This window comes from Garra rufa, chromosome 14 (assembly GCF_049309525.1).
Source record: "Garra rufa chromosome 14, GarRuf1.0, whole genome shotgun sequence".
Classification (NCBI taxonomy): domain Eukaryota; kingdom Metazoa; phylum Chordata; class Actinopteri; order Cypriniformes; family Cyprinidae; genus Garra; species Garra rufa.
In genome coordinates, this window is record NC_133374.1 from 34,336,221 (window position 1) to 34,350,293 (window position 14,073).

Genomic DNA, 14,073 nt, shown 5'->3' on the forward strand with positions numbered 1-14,073 from the left:
AGTTGAAGACTCGTTCTCGCCCCCTACATTGCAATTCGTATAGGTATATGTCATCCGCGCTAAAATATCAAAGTGAAAGTCATCATAGCTTACATAGTTTAGATCCAGCTCCCAACACAACTTTGAGAATAGATTAACGGCGATATTTTTTTTATCGCCCGATAAGAGTCTCACGTTAACGCAGCACGTTAACGCCGATAACGGCCCACCACTAATCTAAATTACGACCTATGCTCTCGATGTCAAATGCAGAAACGTTAATCCATGCGTTCATGACCTCAAGGATAGATTATTGTAATGCTTTATTGGGTGGTTGTTCTGCACGCTTAATAAACAAACTCCAGCTGGTCCAAAATGCAGCAGCTAGAGTTCTTACTAGAACCAGAAAGTATGACCATATTAGCCCGGTTCTGTCAACACTGCACTGGCTCCCTATTAAACATCGTATAGACTTTAAAATCTTGCTAATTACTTATAAAGCCCTGAATGGTTTAGCTCCTAAGTACTTGAGCGAGCTCTTATCATATTATAGTCCTTCACGTCCGCTGCGTTCTCAAAACTCCGGCAATTTGATAGTACCTAGAATATCAAAATCAACTGCGGGCGGCAGGTCCTTTTCACATTTAGCGCCCAAACTCTGGAACAATTTACCTAACACTGTTCGGGAGGCAGACACAATCTGTCAGTTTAAATCTAGATTAAAGACCCATCTCTTTAACCTGGCCTACACTTAATACATTTTTCAATCCAAATCCGTTAAAGGATTGTTAGGCTGCATTATTTAGGTCAACCGGAACCAGGGACACTTCCCAAAACACCTGATGTACTCGTTGCATCAGAAGAAGAATGCCATCTACGCTAATACTAGTATCTTTCCTTCTTATTCCGAGGTCACCGTAGCCACCGATCATGTATCCAGATCAGACGTTCACTGCAGTCCCCCGGATCCAGTCTGTACCCATCAGCACCTAGAGATATCCTTTACAGCCCTGAATGTCAGCAGAGACCACATCAACTAGATGAGCCCCAGAGACAGATCATCAGTGAAGACCACATCACCTAGACGGCCACCGACGCAAGACTGCGAAAACCAGATGAGTCCTCTCCAATCTGATTTTGTGGCAACTTGGAACTCTTGCATCTACATTAATATTAGTCTGTTTGTTTCTTATTCCCAGGTCGCCATAGCCACCAGATCCAGTCCGTATCCAGATCAGATGGTCACTGCAGTCCCCCGGATCCAGTCCGTACCAAGAGGTGGATCAACACCTACAGCCGAATGTCAGCGGATACCGTGTCAACTAGATGAGCCCCAGGGACAGATCATCAGAAAGAACTCCTACCCTAAACAGCCACCGGCACAAGGCCATGGGAACCAGATGAGTCCTCTCCAATTTGACTTTGCTGCAATATGGAACTTTTGCACTTTTATTGACATTTTATCTTATTATTTTAATACTGTAAGGTTGCTTTGACACAACTTGTATTGTAAAAAGCGCTGTATAAATAAACTTGACTTGACTTGACTTGACTTGACCCTTTCACTTAGATATCACACTATAGAGACTGTGTCTGTTCCCCGAGCTAGAAAAACAATAAACGTCCAAAGCAATGTAAGAGTAACAATTTAATTGATGTTCAACAAATAAAAAATGTATATAATACTGAGAAACAAATGATAAAGCTTGGCTTATTAAATATCAGGTCACTTTCTACGAAAGCACTTTTTGTAAATGATATGATCACTGATCATAAGCTAGATGTGCTCTGTTTGACAGAAACCTGGCTAAAGCCAGATGATTACATTATTTTAAATGAGGCAACCCCCCAAAATTACTGTTATAAACATGTGCCACGTGTAATATGTTCAGTGCTTCTCAGAGAACGGGCTTTAAGTATAACTCGTTTGAAGTAATGGTGCTCCATATAACATTATCCAAAGAATCAAGTATTAATGATAAATCTCCTGTGACATTTTTACTGGCTACTGTATACAGGCCACCAGGGCACCATACAGACCTATTAAAGAATTTTCTATCCGAATTAGTGTTGACCGCAGATAAAGTCTTAATAGTGGGTGATTTTAACATCCATGCATTGGGATCAGCATTTATAGATATTCTGAACTCAATTGGGGTTAGACAACACGTTTCAGGACCTACTCATTGCCGAAATCATACTTTAGATTTAATATTGTCACACAGAATTGATGTTAATGGCGTTGAAATTCTGCATCAAAGTGATGATATCTCAGATCATTATCTAGTCTCGTGTATACTCCAGATAACTAAAACTGCAAAACTAACTCCTCGCTATAAGTACGGTAGAACCATTACTTCTACCACAAGAGACTGCTTTGTAAGTAATCTTCCTGATTTATCTGAATTCCTCAGCATATCCGATAGCTCAGGAAAACTTGATGATGCAACAGAAACTATTGACTCTCTTTTTTCTAGCATTTTAGATATAGTTGCTCCTCTGCGGTTAAGAAAAATTAAGGAAAACAGTCCAACGCCGTGGTATACTGAACACACTAGCGCACTGAAGAGAGCACGACGAAAAATGGAACGCAGCTGGAAGAAAACAAAACTAGAGGTTTTCCGTACAGCCTGGCGTGAATGTAACATATCCTATAGAAAAGCATTAAAAACTGCTAGATCAGATTATTTTTCATCTTTCTTAAAAGAAAACAAACATAACCCTAGGTATTTATTCAATACAGTGGCTAAATTAACAAAGAATAAAGCACCAACAGGTGCAGAATTTTCCCAACAGCACAGCAGTAATGACTTCATGAACTATTTTACTACCAAGATAGATACTATTAGAGATAAAATTGTAACTATGCAGCCATCCGCTACAGTATCGCATCAGATATGCTATAAATCTCCTGAGGAACAATTCCATGCATTTTCAACTATAGGAGAGGAAGAGTTGTACAAACTTATTAAATCATCGAAACCGACAACATGTATGTTAGACCCTATTCCATCTAAGCTACTAAAAGAGGTGCTTCCAGAAGTCATAGATCCTCTTCTGAATATTATTATTTCGTCACTATCGTTAGGATATGTCCCCAAAACTTTCAAACTGGCTGTTATTAAGCCTCTAATTAAAAAACCTCAACTTGATCCCAATGAATTAAACAATTACAGACCAATTTCAAATCTCTCTTTTCTATCAAAGATACTAGAAAAGGTAGTGTCCTCACAATTGTGTTCTTTCTTAGAGAAAAATGGTATCTGTGAGGATTTCCAGTCAGGTTTTAGACCGTATCATAGCACTGAGACTGCTCTTATTAGAGTTACAAATGATCTTCTCCTGTCATCTGATCATGGATGCATCTCTCTATTAGTACTACTGGATCTTAGTGCTGCGTTTAATACTATTGACCACAATATTCTTTTAAATAGACTTGAAAATTATGTTGGCATTAGTGGTACTGCACTGGCTTGGTTCGAATCGTACTTATCTAACCGGCATCAATTCGTAGCAGTGAATGACGAGGTATCATATTAATCACAAGTGCAGTATGGAGTACCTCAAGGCTCAGTACTAGGGCCATTACTTTTTACACTTTATATGTTACCCTTGGGAGATACAGACACAGTCTATTACCCAATGACTGCTCTGTCAATTCGTCGTTATCAGTCAGGAACCTAGGTGTGTCCAAACTCTGGAACAATCTACCTAACACTGTTCGGGAGGCAGACACACTCTGTCAGTTTAAATCTAGATTAAAGACCCATCTCTTTAACCTGGCCTACACTTAATACATTTCATAATCCAAATCCGTTAAAGGATTATTAGACTGCATTATTTAGGTCAACCGGAACCAGGGACACTTCCTATAACACCTGATGTACTCATTGCATCAGAAGAAGAATGGCATCTACGCTAATATTAGTATCTTTCCTTCTTATTCCGAGGTCACCGTAGCCACCTGTATCCAGATCAGACGGTCACTGCAGTCTCCCGGATCTAGTCCGTAACCATCAGCACCCAGAGATATCCTCTACAGCCCTGAATGTCAGCAGAGACCACATCAAAGACAGATCATCAGTGAAGACCTCCTCACCTAGAAGGCCATCGACGCAAGACAGCGAAAACCTCTCCAATATGATTTTGTGGCAACTTGGAACTCTTGCATCTACATTAATTTTAGCCTGTCTTATTTCCAGGTCACCATAGTCACCAGATCCAGTCCGTATCCAGATCAGATGGTCACTGCAGTCCCCCGGATCCAGTCCAAACCTAGAGCAGATGGTGGATCAACACCTACAGCCGAATGTCAGCGGATACCGTGTCAACTAGATGAGCCCCAGAGACAGATCATCCACAAAGAACTCCTACCCTAAACGGTCACCGGCTAAAAGGCCATGGGAACCATATGAGTCATCCCCAATTTGACTTTGTTGCAATATGGAACTCTTGCAATATTATTGACATTTTATTTTATTATTTTAATACTGTAAGGTTGCTTTGACACAACTTGTATTGTAAAAAGCGCTGTATAAATAATCTTGACTTGACTTGACTTGAAAGGTCTACTTCAATAAAATAATCAAAAAACAAATGTGTGTATTTAATTCGTATAAATCCAACAAGAGGTACTGTACAATCTTTCCTGTGTCAGCTCATTATCTGTACTACTGTGCGCGCACCCAGGCGCAGTGCAGCCTACAGTATAAAGCCTGGTATTCAACCCAGAAGAACAACGCGATGCGACTCGTTTTTTTTTTGACAATATATAATTAATATATATTCACACTAAAGTATCAAGGCAGTCCATGCATGTGAAACACATATTAAATAAGCTCATTTGTTTTTACCAACGAACAAAAAAAAAAAAAAGTGCCCTTAGGCCAGGTGTCAAGGCACATGGTTGCCAACACAGATGCCTCCAAAATGGGACAAAATGCCATATGCAACGGGCACGCAGCCTCAGGCTCCTGGACAGTACCTCGAGTGCAGTGGCACATTAATTGCCTCGAGTTGGTTGCAGTGTTACTTGCAACCATTCAACCACGTGCTAGTTCGCACGGACAACATAGCAATGGTCGCGCACATCAATTGCAGGGCAGTGTGCATTCCCGTCGCATGTCGCAACTCACCCGCCATCTCCTTCGATGGCTTCTTATGACAGCTTACCCTCCCCAGAGAATTCTCGATTTTGGGAAACTTAGGTAGATCTGTTTGCTTCCCGGAAAAGGACACGCTGGCACACAGTTGCCCCAGGGACCTCCTCAAGTACGCCTTTCAAGATCAGGGAGGACAAGGAGCAGGTTCTGTTGGTTGTGCCCACCCGAACCTGGTTGGCTGACCTAATGCTCCTTGCGTGGCCCCTCCCTGGACCTTCTTTCTCAGGGAATGGGCACAATCTGGCATCCGCGACCCGATCTATGGAACCTGCACATCTGGCTTCTTGATGGGAAGCGGTAGACCTTTCTGGCTTTCCCCAGACCGTGGTAGATACTATCACTCAGGCTAGGGCCCCCCTCTACAAGGCAGGTCTATGCTCTGAAGTAGGGTCTGTTCATTGAATGGTGCTCCTTTCACCGAGAGAACCCCCTGAGATGCTCAGTCAGTGTGGTGCTTTCCTGCCTCCACAATGAAGGTGTACATCGCTGCCATTGTGGCCCACCATGATGCAGTGGACGGTTCGTCCCTAGGGAAGCATCACCTGATCGTTAGATTCCTGAGAAGTGCGTGGAGACTAAGCCCTCCTAGACCACACCTCATTCCCTTTTGGGATCTCTCCATAGTCCTCCTAGATCTTCTGAGAGATCCCTTTGAGCCGCTTGATTCAGTTGAGATACCCGTTGAGGAGCCGCTGAGGACACAGTGGCTGAATTTTGTTTCTGAAGGGAATGTGGCCACTAATCTACCTAAATGAGTTCATGTTTTCGCAAATCATTTCTCACCAGACTGCTTTATAAACGAGGGTCAGTATAAAGCAGTTTTTGCTGCTGAAAAATGGATCTGTACCAACTATTCATGTTCCTGCTTCAACTTCATCAGAAGGAGTGTAATTTATTTTTCTATGAATCTTTGCAAATCGTCTTTTCTAATAATTCACTAAACTTAGCGCGTTTCACGATGAATGCAGCTAAAGTGTAACTTACACTCTCAGAGAACATGGTTATGTCGTCCTCTCTATGTACATCCGTCTCAATATAATTCCTAATCGCACGTTTATAATGATCAATGCATTAAGGTGATTGTCTAGTTACAAACTGTGTAATGTCGTAAAACTACATTAAGCTTAGCTTTGTAACACTAGGTGGCTTGAAAAAATAGTGTCTGTTAATGATTAAGAAGTCATGTACAATTATTTTAAACCATTTTGGGTCAGTTATAACTGCATTAAGAATGGTAACGTTAACGCAATACCTGCAAAAGTGTTTACAACCCGCAACTGCATTTGAGTAAAGACCATAACACTCGCATTTATGTATTTCAATATTACGATGGGGTAAGTTATGTTAACCGATCACTTATTTGCTCTCATTCAATCAGCTATACCTCAGTAAACACTTTGCGTTTGTATCTCTCTCAGTACGCTACCCTGCCAGTACATACAAAGATAAATCAAAGTGACATTAAGTTTACTAACCATTCAGACATGTCCTGTTCAAGCCGTAATTGCCGAATTTTTTCACGGATGTCATCTTGTTCCGGGTCCGACTCCGGTTCAAATTGATAAGGTTGTAGTGTTTTTAAAGCCTCCCAATGCCATTTTTTCCCAAACTATACCCTCAACTGTTGTCTAGGCAACACCCCATGTGCAATGTGATGACACGCCCCACAGAACTGAGGGGCAGGATGAGCAGAGGTTCATATCATTTAAAGGGCCATGTACTGATATCACTTGCTGAGAACAGAGCCATTTTTACCCAGGTAAAATTTGTGTTTTTTTTTACACTACCATTGTGAATTTTTAATCAAAGTATATTACAAACTTTTCATTAGGACCCTAAAGCATCATATTAACTTGTGGAAAATGGGCATCCAATGGCCCCTTTAAGACCTCGCTCCTGATCGCACTCACTTCTATCAAGAGGGTGGGGGACCTGCACACATTCTTGATCAACAAATCGTGCCTAGAGTTGTGTCTGACTGACCTTGAGACCCCAGGCCGGTAATGTGCCACCACTCAATTTCAAGATTAGGTGGTGAACCTGCAAGCGCTGCCCCCAGAGGAGGCAGACCCGGGCTGTGTCCCATTTGCACCTTGCACATTTACGTGGAATGCACCCGGAGCTTCAGACGCTCTGAGCAGCTCTTTGTCTGCTTTGGAGGTCAGCAGAAGTGAAATGCTGTCTCCAAGCAGAGGTTGGCCCACTGGGTGGTAGATGCCATCACCTTGGCTTACCAGTGCCAAGGTAAGCCATGCCACCTGGGAGTTAGAGCCCAATTCACCTGGCGTGTTTACTCTTCTTGGGCGTTGGTGCGCAGCGTCTCTCTAGCAGACATATGTACAGCTGGGCGTATGTACAGACATATGTACAGGCTGGGCGACACCGAACACATTCGCGAGATTTTAAAATCTTTGCGTAGAGCCTGTGTCCTCCCATGTGTTGGGTAACATTAGGTAATTCGCGGGAGGCTGGCTCAGTGTCGGCTTGCAGCGCCATTTCCTCAGGGATCCATGCGCTTTCTCCCAGTTGTTCCCCCTCGGTGAACCCTGGGTCCTCTGTCGCCCCGCAGTTTGGCAGTTCACTACTGTGTCCGGCAGGGGGTCTCCACATTAGTGTTGTCAAAAATATCGATATTTCGATAAATATCGATACTGAAATATCTGAACAATACCAATACTAATTTCCCGAAGTATCGATACTAGCCGAGCTGTCACTTTCACTTTTCCACATAGGCAAGTTGACAAACACCACACATGACCGCAGTGCCTGTCTCGTCTCATTCAAGCGTGAGGCGAATGGAAAAGGCGAGTGCAGCACCCCGCGACCGACTTTGTTTGATAAAGAACACAGCAGGAGTGCTATCTGGAAATATTTCGGATATGAAACAAATGAACATGGAAAGCCGAAGTACACAAGCAAGCCAATATGTAAGAGTTGCTACAGAGCAGTGCTAACAAAAGGCGCTAACACCACTAATTTCGCAAAGCACCTGAAAGACAGACACCCGGATCTATATAAAGAAGAACTGTTCTCATTTTAACATGACTGAATCATTAAATAAGATTGCCTTTTATTGTTGCTGATATGAGTGTTGTCCCGTTTTTTACCGTAGTTAGGGATGCTCATTTCGGTTAATTTTCCTGACCGACAACCGCTGCTCGTTATCCGAACATTAACCGTTAACTGATAAAATTAGAATAATAAATTAGTTTAAAATAAAAATAGAATGCACGAGTATCTGTGATGATACATTAAAAATACAAGCAAATGTTTTATTTTAACATGCAAACAGCAGCATACAGAGCAACAACAAAAACTGTATTGACATATACTTAAATTATCACGCATCAGCAGTGGTTCTGAGAACAGAGAAAATCTGAATGAAAAAAAAAAGAATAATATAAATAGGCCTACACTAAATATGTATCAATTAAATAACTACCTAATTAAGATGACAAAACTAAAACACACTGAATCCTTTTATGCGCTTTGAAGAACTGTACCGGTCTTATTCTTCTCGTCGGACATAAAAATATATAGCAGGCCAGCCTATACCTCAGTGTGCCTAGTTTTTAACATGTCCACATGCTGTACGGATAGGCAGGACCGCTGCCTGTTAACTCTTAGATCCGCGAAAAAAACACCGTCACAAAAACCCTTTCAATTTTCGGTTCGGGACTTCCATCCACTGTCATATGCGTGTGGCGAAGCGCGTGTTTTACAGCGTTCAGCAATAGCCAATCACAGACATGTATGTTGATTTGATTATCACTGTGGCCAATCAGAGGAGGCTATGTTACAATCCACTCACCAACCAAAGTGCCGGTTTCAGTTTTGCTGATTTCTACACTTTCGCAAACTCTCTTATTAAAACAAAGAAAGTGTTGGCATTATATAAATAAGAGATTAATTGTGCAGTGTAAAGGTTATTTTATTACTTTTTAATAACTTTATGAGATTGCGATGAACTACTCTAGGATGAGTGATAGCTTTCCAGTGATAGGCCTATGTCTCACTTCCTGCTTCCGGAACGCGGAGTAGGGAAATAGAACTTACGGTCATTGCTAGTTTCTGGCTTAACTTAACTACATTTCTCAGTAGCGTGTGAAGAAGGTTTTTATTAATCAGATTTAAGTATAATCAATGTAACTATAAGCAATTTATCAGATCAAGTATAATCAATGTAACTATAGCCATTTATGCATCAAGCTACTATTATAATCATGTATTGCCTGTGTATATCACAAGGCCTTTATCACAAGGTCTGCTGGAAATGAACAGACATACATTGTATGTCTGCATCACAAGGTTGTAGCCCTCTGGAACTATATGTAAATGTATGTATGGAACACGCCTAGAAGAAAAAAAGCTCTATAAAAATGAGGATATGAACAAGGGCTAGAGAGATTCTCCTGCAGGGTCTCTCGGCTTTGTTACTTTGTTAATAAAGTCTCATCTTCTGGTTTCAAAACCCCAAGACTGGTGTGATCTTTGAATGCGACAAGGGGAAAACCACCACACGTGGTGGTAGCTTCGCTGTTTTCTGAATCAAATAGCTTTTCAGTAGCTAAGCTATTTTTTTGATCAAGTAGCGTCAACAAAAGCTAAAAGCTATATATTTTTCTATACTTTAAGCTCAAATCGGAAATATAACTGCTACGGATCACTGATCCTGGGTCAGTAAGCGACGCCACCGCCACTAAACCTCGTGACGCCATTGGCTCGTTAAACTGTCAGTCAAACCGTATTATTCCTCCCGCTTCTCTCGTGAATGAAGTGCGGCGCGCAGTTTGAAGCATTTCAGCTTGTCTGCAGACTTAAGGTAAATAAAGAACTGTTGATTGAAAAAGTAAGTTTTCTGTATTTATATTACAGCACTGTATCTATAAAGGTAGGGATGCACCGATCGGAATCGGCCGATCGCTTGCGCGTTTTGTCAGTAAAGCCGGTTCTGTAATCAGCGGTAAATGCCATCAGGTGCATGATTTCACGTTGAGCCGTATATACTACACACAGCCGTTGTTTACTGAAGAGCTGCGCAAATCCATGTTCATTATCAGTATGAATGTGCGCAGCTCGTCAGTGAACAACGGCTGTGTGTAGTATATACGGTTCAACGTGAAATCCCGCACCTGATGGCATTTACCGCTGATTATTGAACCGGCTTTACTGACAAAACGCGCAAGCATGAATCGGCCGATTCGGATCGGTGCATCCCTATATAAAGGCTAATTTTTTTTGCATCCGAGGAGATGAGAAGACTGTCTTAGTCTAGCATTTTTTGTCGAGACAACCAAATTGCTTATGTGAAGCGCTGAATCTTTATATTTTGGCTAAATGTCAAAAAAAAAAAACTGAGTGCCTACGTAGCAACAGAAAACTGCATAATCTGCAATGCAAATTAGTATTTCAGAAATACATGTGATTTATAGGCCTAGCCGCTGTGACCTGTGGGTTTAATTTTCCTCTCAAAGACTTACTTATGTTAGCGTGTTTTTTTTTTTAAACCTTCGGCAAACTATTCCTAAGTTTGGACGTTTCTACTTGAGAGTGTTCATTTACAATCTGAACCACGTCGTCGTAGGTGACTTCAGGCAAGTTACGGAGAGACTTGGTCCAGCCTCCGCCATTGTAAAAAGCTAACCGGAACTGCCGTCTCCCCACTCAGAGACGTTCTTCGATATTCAATTGTTGTGTGACATAGGCCTATTGTAACGGGAGCGCCTATTGTGCACTTTCTAGACTATAATTAATTCAGAATTTGAATACATTCACTCACGGATTCACTCTCTGATAACCCAATAACGCCACTTGCCATTGAGTCGCATATACTACATCTGTTTACTAAGTAAAGGTGAAGCGAAATATGTCTGTACAGCCACACTGCACGTGTCGACACGCGCACGTGAGTAAACAGATAACTTACAAATAGCATTATTTCTTTCACCATGCAGCAAACGTAAAAAAAAATAGAAAAAAACCCTTTTAAACCGTTTAACTGATAGTAATAATCGGTTAAAATTCTTACTGTCGGTTAACGGTTAAACGGTCAATATATGCATCCCTAACCGTAGTTCGTTAATATAATCAGATTGAGGAATCTTAGACGAGTAAATACTTTAACTGCAGTCAAATGTAAATTAACTGCGCTTATTTAAATTCATCACTTATATTCTACAATTTGTCTTAATGTCGATCCAGTGAGCAACTGAGCATTGTGTGTGATGCACGCTTGTTTGCTTGCGTGGATCGTTGATTATGAATCTGGCATTAAAATCTGTTCATCAAATAATATTAATCTATTAACCAGCATTTATGAACGATGAGCAATGCATTTGTTACAGAATACTGAATCTTTGATAACGGTAGGTAATAAAAATACAACAGATCATGTTAGCTCTGGTCCAATAAAAATATTAACAGATATAACTTTGGATTTTAATTAGTTAATGTAGTAGTAAATTATAGTTTAAATTAACTGTTAACTAAGATTAATAAATGTTTTGGAAGTATTTTTCATTGTTTATTCATGTTAACTAATGTTAACAAATATCTTTTACCATTAACTTAAGTTCTAAGATTAGTTAGTTCAGTTAATTTTAAAAGTGTGGTCTGAAAAAAAAAAGTTTACGACCTACACTACCAGTTGTATTTGAACAGCAAATAAAGCATGAAGCTCAAACTCAAATGAAGTTAAGAAGCTGAACAGGGCTGTAGCAGTGTACATATGCATATACTTTATTGTCATGTTCTAGACTATATTTATCTTTAAATTAAAAAAGAAATTTACCTCCTTAATATTGTGGCAGTTTTTTTTCTCTGTGGTATCGAAACTAGTATCGAATAATATTGATATTTTTCAAAGTATCGTATCGTAGTTAGAAATTCCAGTATCGTGACAACACTACATGGTATCATATCTCACTATTTCTCCACAGTTTATTCCCCTTCCTAAATTCCTAAATTAAAAAAAAAACTTCTGCATGACCTTACATCCTGTTATTATGCCCTCAACGGTTGTGGCATTTTCCACAGAGACCCCATAGACGTCAGTCAAGATCATAAGTTCATTAGGAGAAAGATCCATGACCTAAACTGAGTGTGTCAGATTCAGAAACATACAAAATGTGCAGAGCAGTGGGCCTTGAGGACTACAGTTGAGAACCACTGGGTTAGTCTGTACTGGCAATGCAGATTGGCTTGTTCGCGCACTCTGCGTCTCTGCCAAAAGGTCAAAGCAAGTGACTATAGATTAACCATGATTTTTCTAACCATGAAATGCATGTAAAACAATAGTTGTAAATTAAAACAGATTGTAATCACTCCACCAAAAAAACATGGTTACTGTACTTTTACTTTAATAAACCATGGTTAATTTTGGTAGGAGAAAAATGCAATAACATGTTTAGCATTAAGATTTTTCTGTAAAGATATTGCCATGATGTAATTACTATTGTACTAATTTTGAAATTTAGGCAATTTAGAAAATATAGTTTTGTTAAATCTATAGTATTTAAGTCATTTTAAGATACAACAACAACTCGGTCAAAATATGATGCTTTAAACTAAAATAAAGTTATTTTATTGCAAATGAGACTTATAGTTATAGACGTATAGTTCTGTTCATAACAGTAGATAGCTGATGGGAAAAGTGACAGGTACAAGAAAAATTGTAAAAATAAAAAATAAAAATAAAAAATAAAAACGTAAAGATGCAGAGAGATATATAAAGAGACTGAAAAGGAAAATGGAGAGAATCTTTAATTATTTTGCATGGCCCCAGTTTTAAACCTTTTTTGATGGCCATACAAAAAATAGGGTTGTCCTTGGTTTCAGAATTTGATGTGGGTGTATGGGATGGCCTAGATCAGGGATCATCAAATCTGGACCTCGAGATCCAATTTCCTGCAGAGTTTAGCTCTTACTAGGGGTGGGCGATACGGCCTAAAATTAATATCACGGTATTTTTCTGGGAGGAGTAGCCTGTCCTGTCCCTTTAGTATGTGAATAAAGTTAGTATTTTTATAATATAATAAGTAAATGGTAGGTATCCTTATCAAAAAGAGACATGGGAGAGTATTATGCATTCTTAACATATTTGCAAAAAACCTAAAGATCTTACTTAACAGTGTACAACAAAACAAAAATAATTTATTGAAATTTAATTTCTGCAATATTTAAAACCTTTAAATAACTGGGGGAAATCAACCCATGGCAACAGTTTAAAAGTAGACCAATTCTGTGGGGAAAAACGCGGACTTGGCAACCCTGCATCCAACACGAGCTGCTGGAGTTAATAGGTGTGTTCGAGCTCATGCTGCGCTGCGCAGACCGATCGGCGAGATTAGCCGAAAGCAGTCGGGGAGGAGCTGAAAACGGAGCCGTCAAGTCGGACAAGTTGCAGATCTCGTTGCTCTCCCAAACATGGCAGATCACGTGCCGTTTGCCTACTTTATTGCAGATGAATTGGAAGCTATAGAAATACCTTTTTTGTTGGAAGAAATGCAGCACATGCAAGTGAAGCAGCAACTACAGATTTCAGCATCAATCAGTGTTGACCACATTACATTAAATGTCTGTGACATTTTAGTTATTCCATAAAAAAATATTACTTAAATATGCAGCTGAATACTATAAGTGGTCTGTATGAAAAAAGTACAATAATAAACTTATGCACAAATCCAATATAAAGAATTTAAGGGAATAAAATGTACTGCAGTCAAAAGATCGTAAACTATTTACGAAATGGCATGCAAATTGATTTGTTATGCACGAAACACGCGTGATCATCGTCATGTGGTGAATGTGGCCAATCATGAGAAGCTCTGACGTCATCACAGCCTGGCGCAGTCCCTTCTGAAATGCTGCGCTGGCTGAGCAAGCCGGCTGTTCTCGAAACGCTCTCGCGTTACTTTGATGCCACACGTGAATG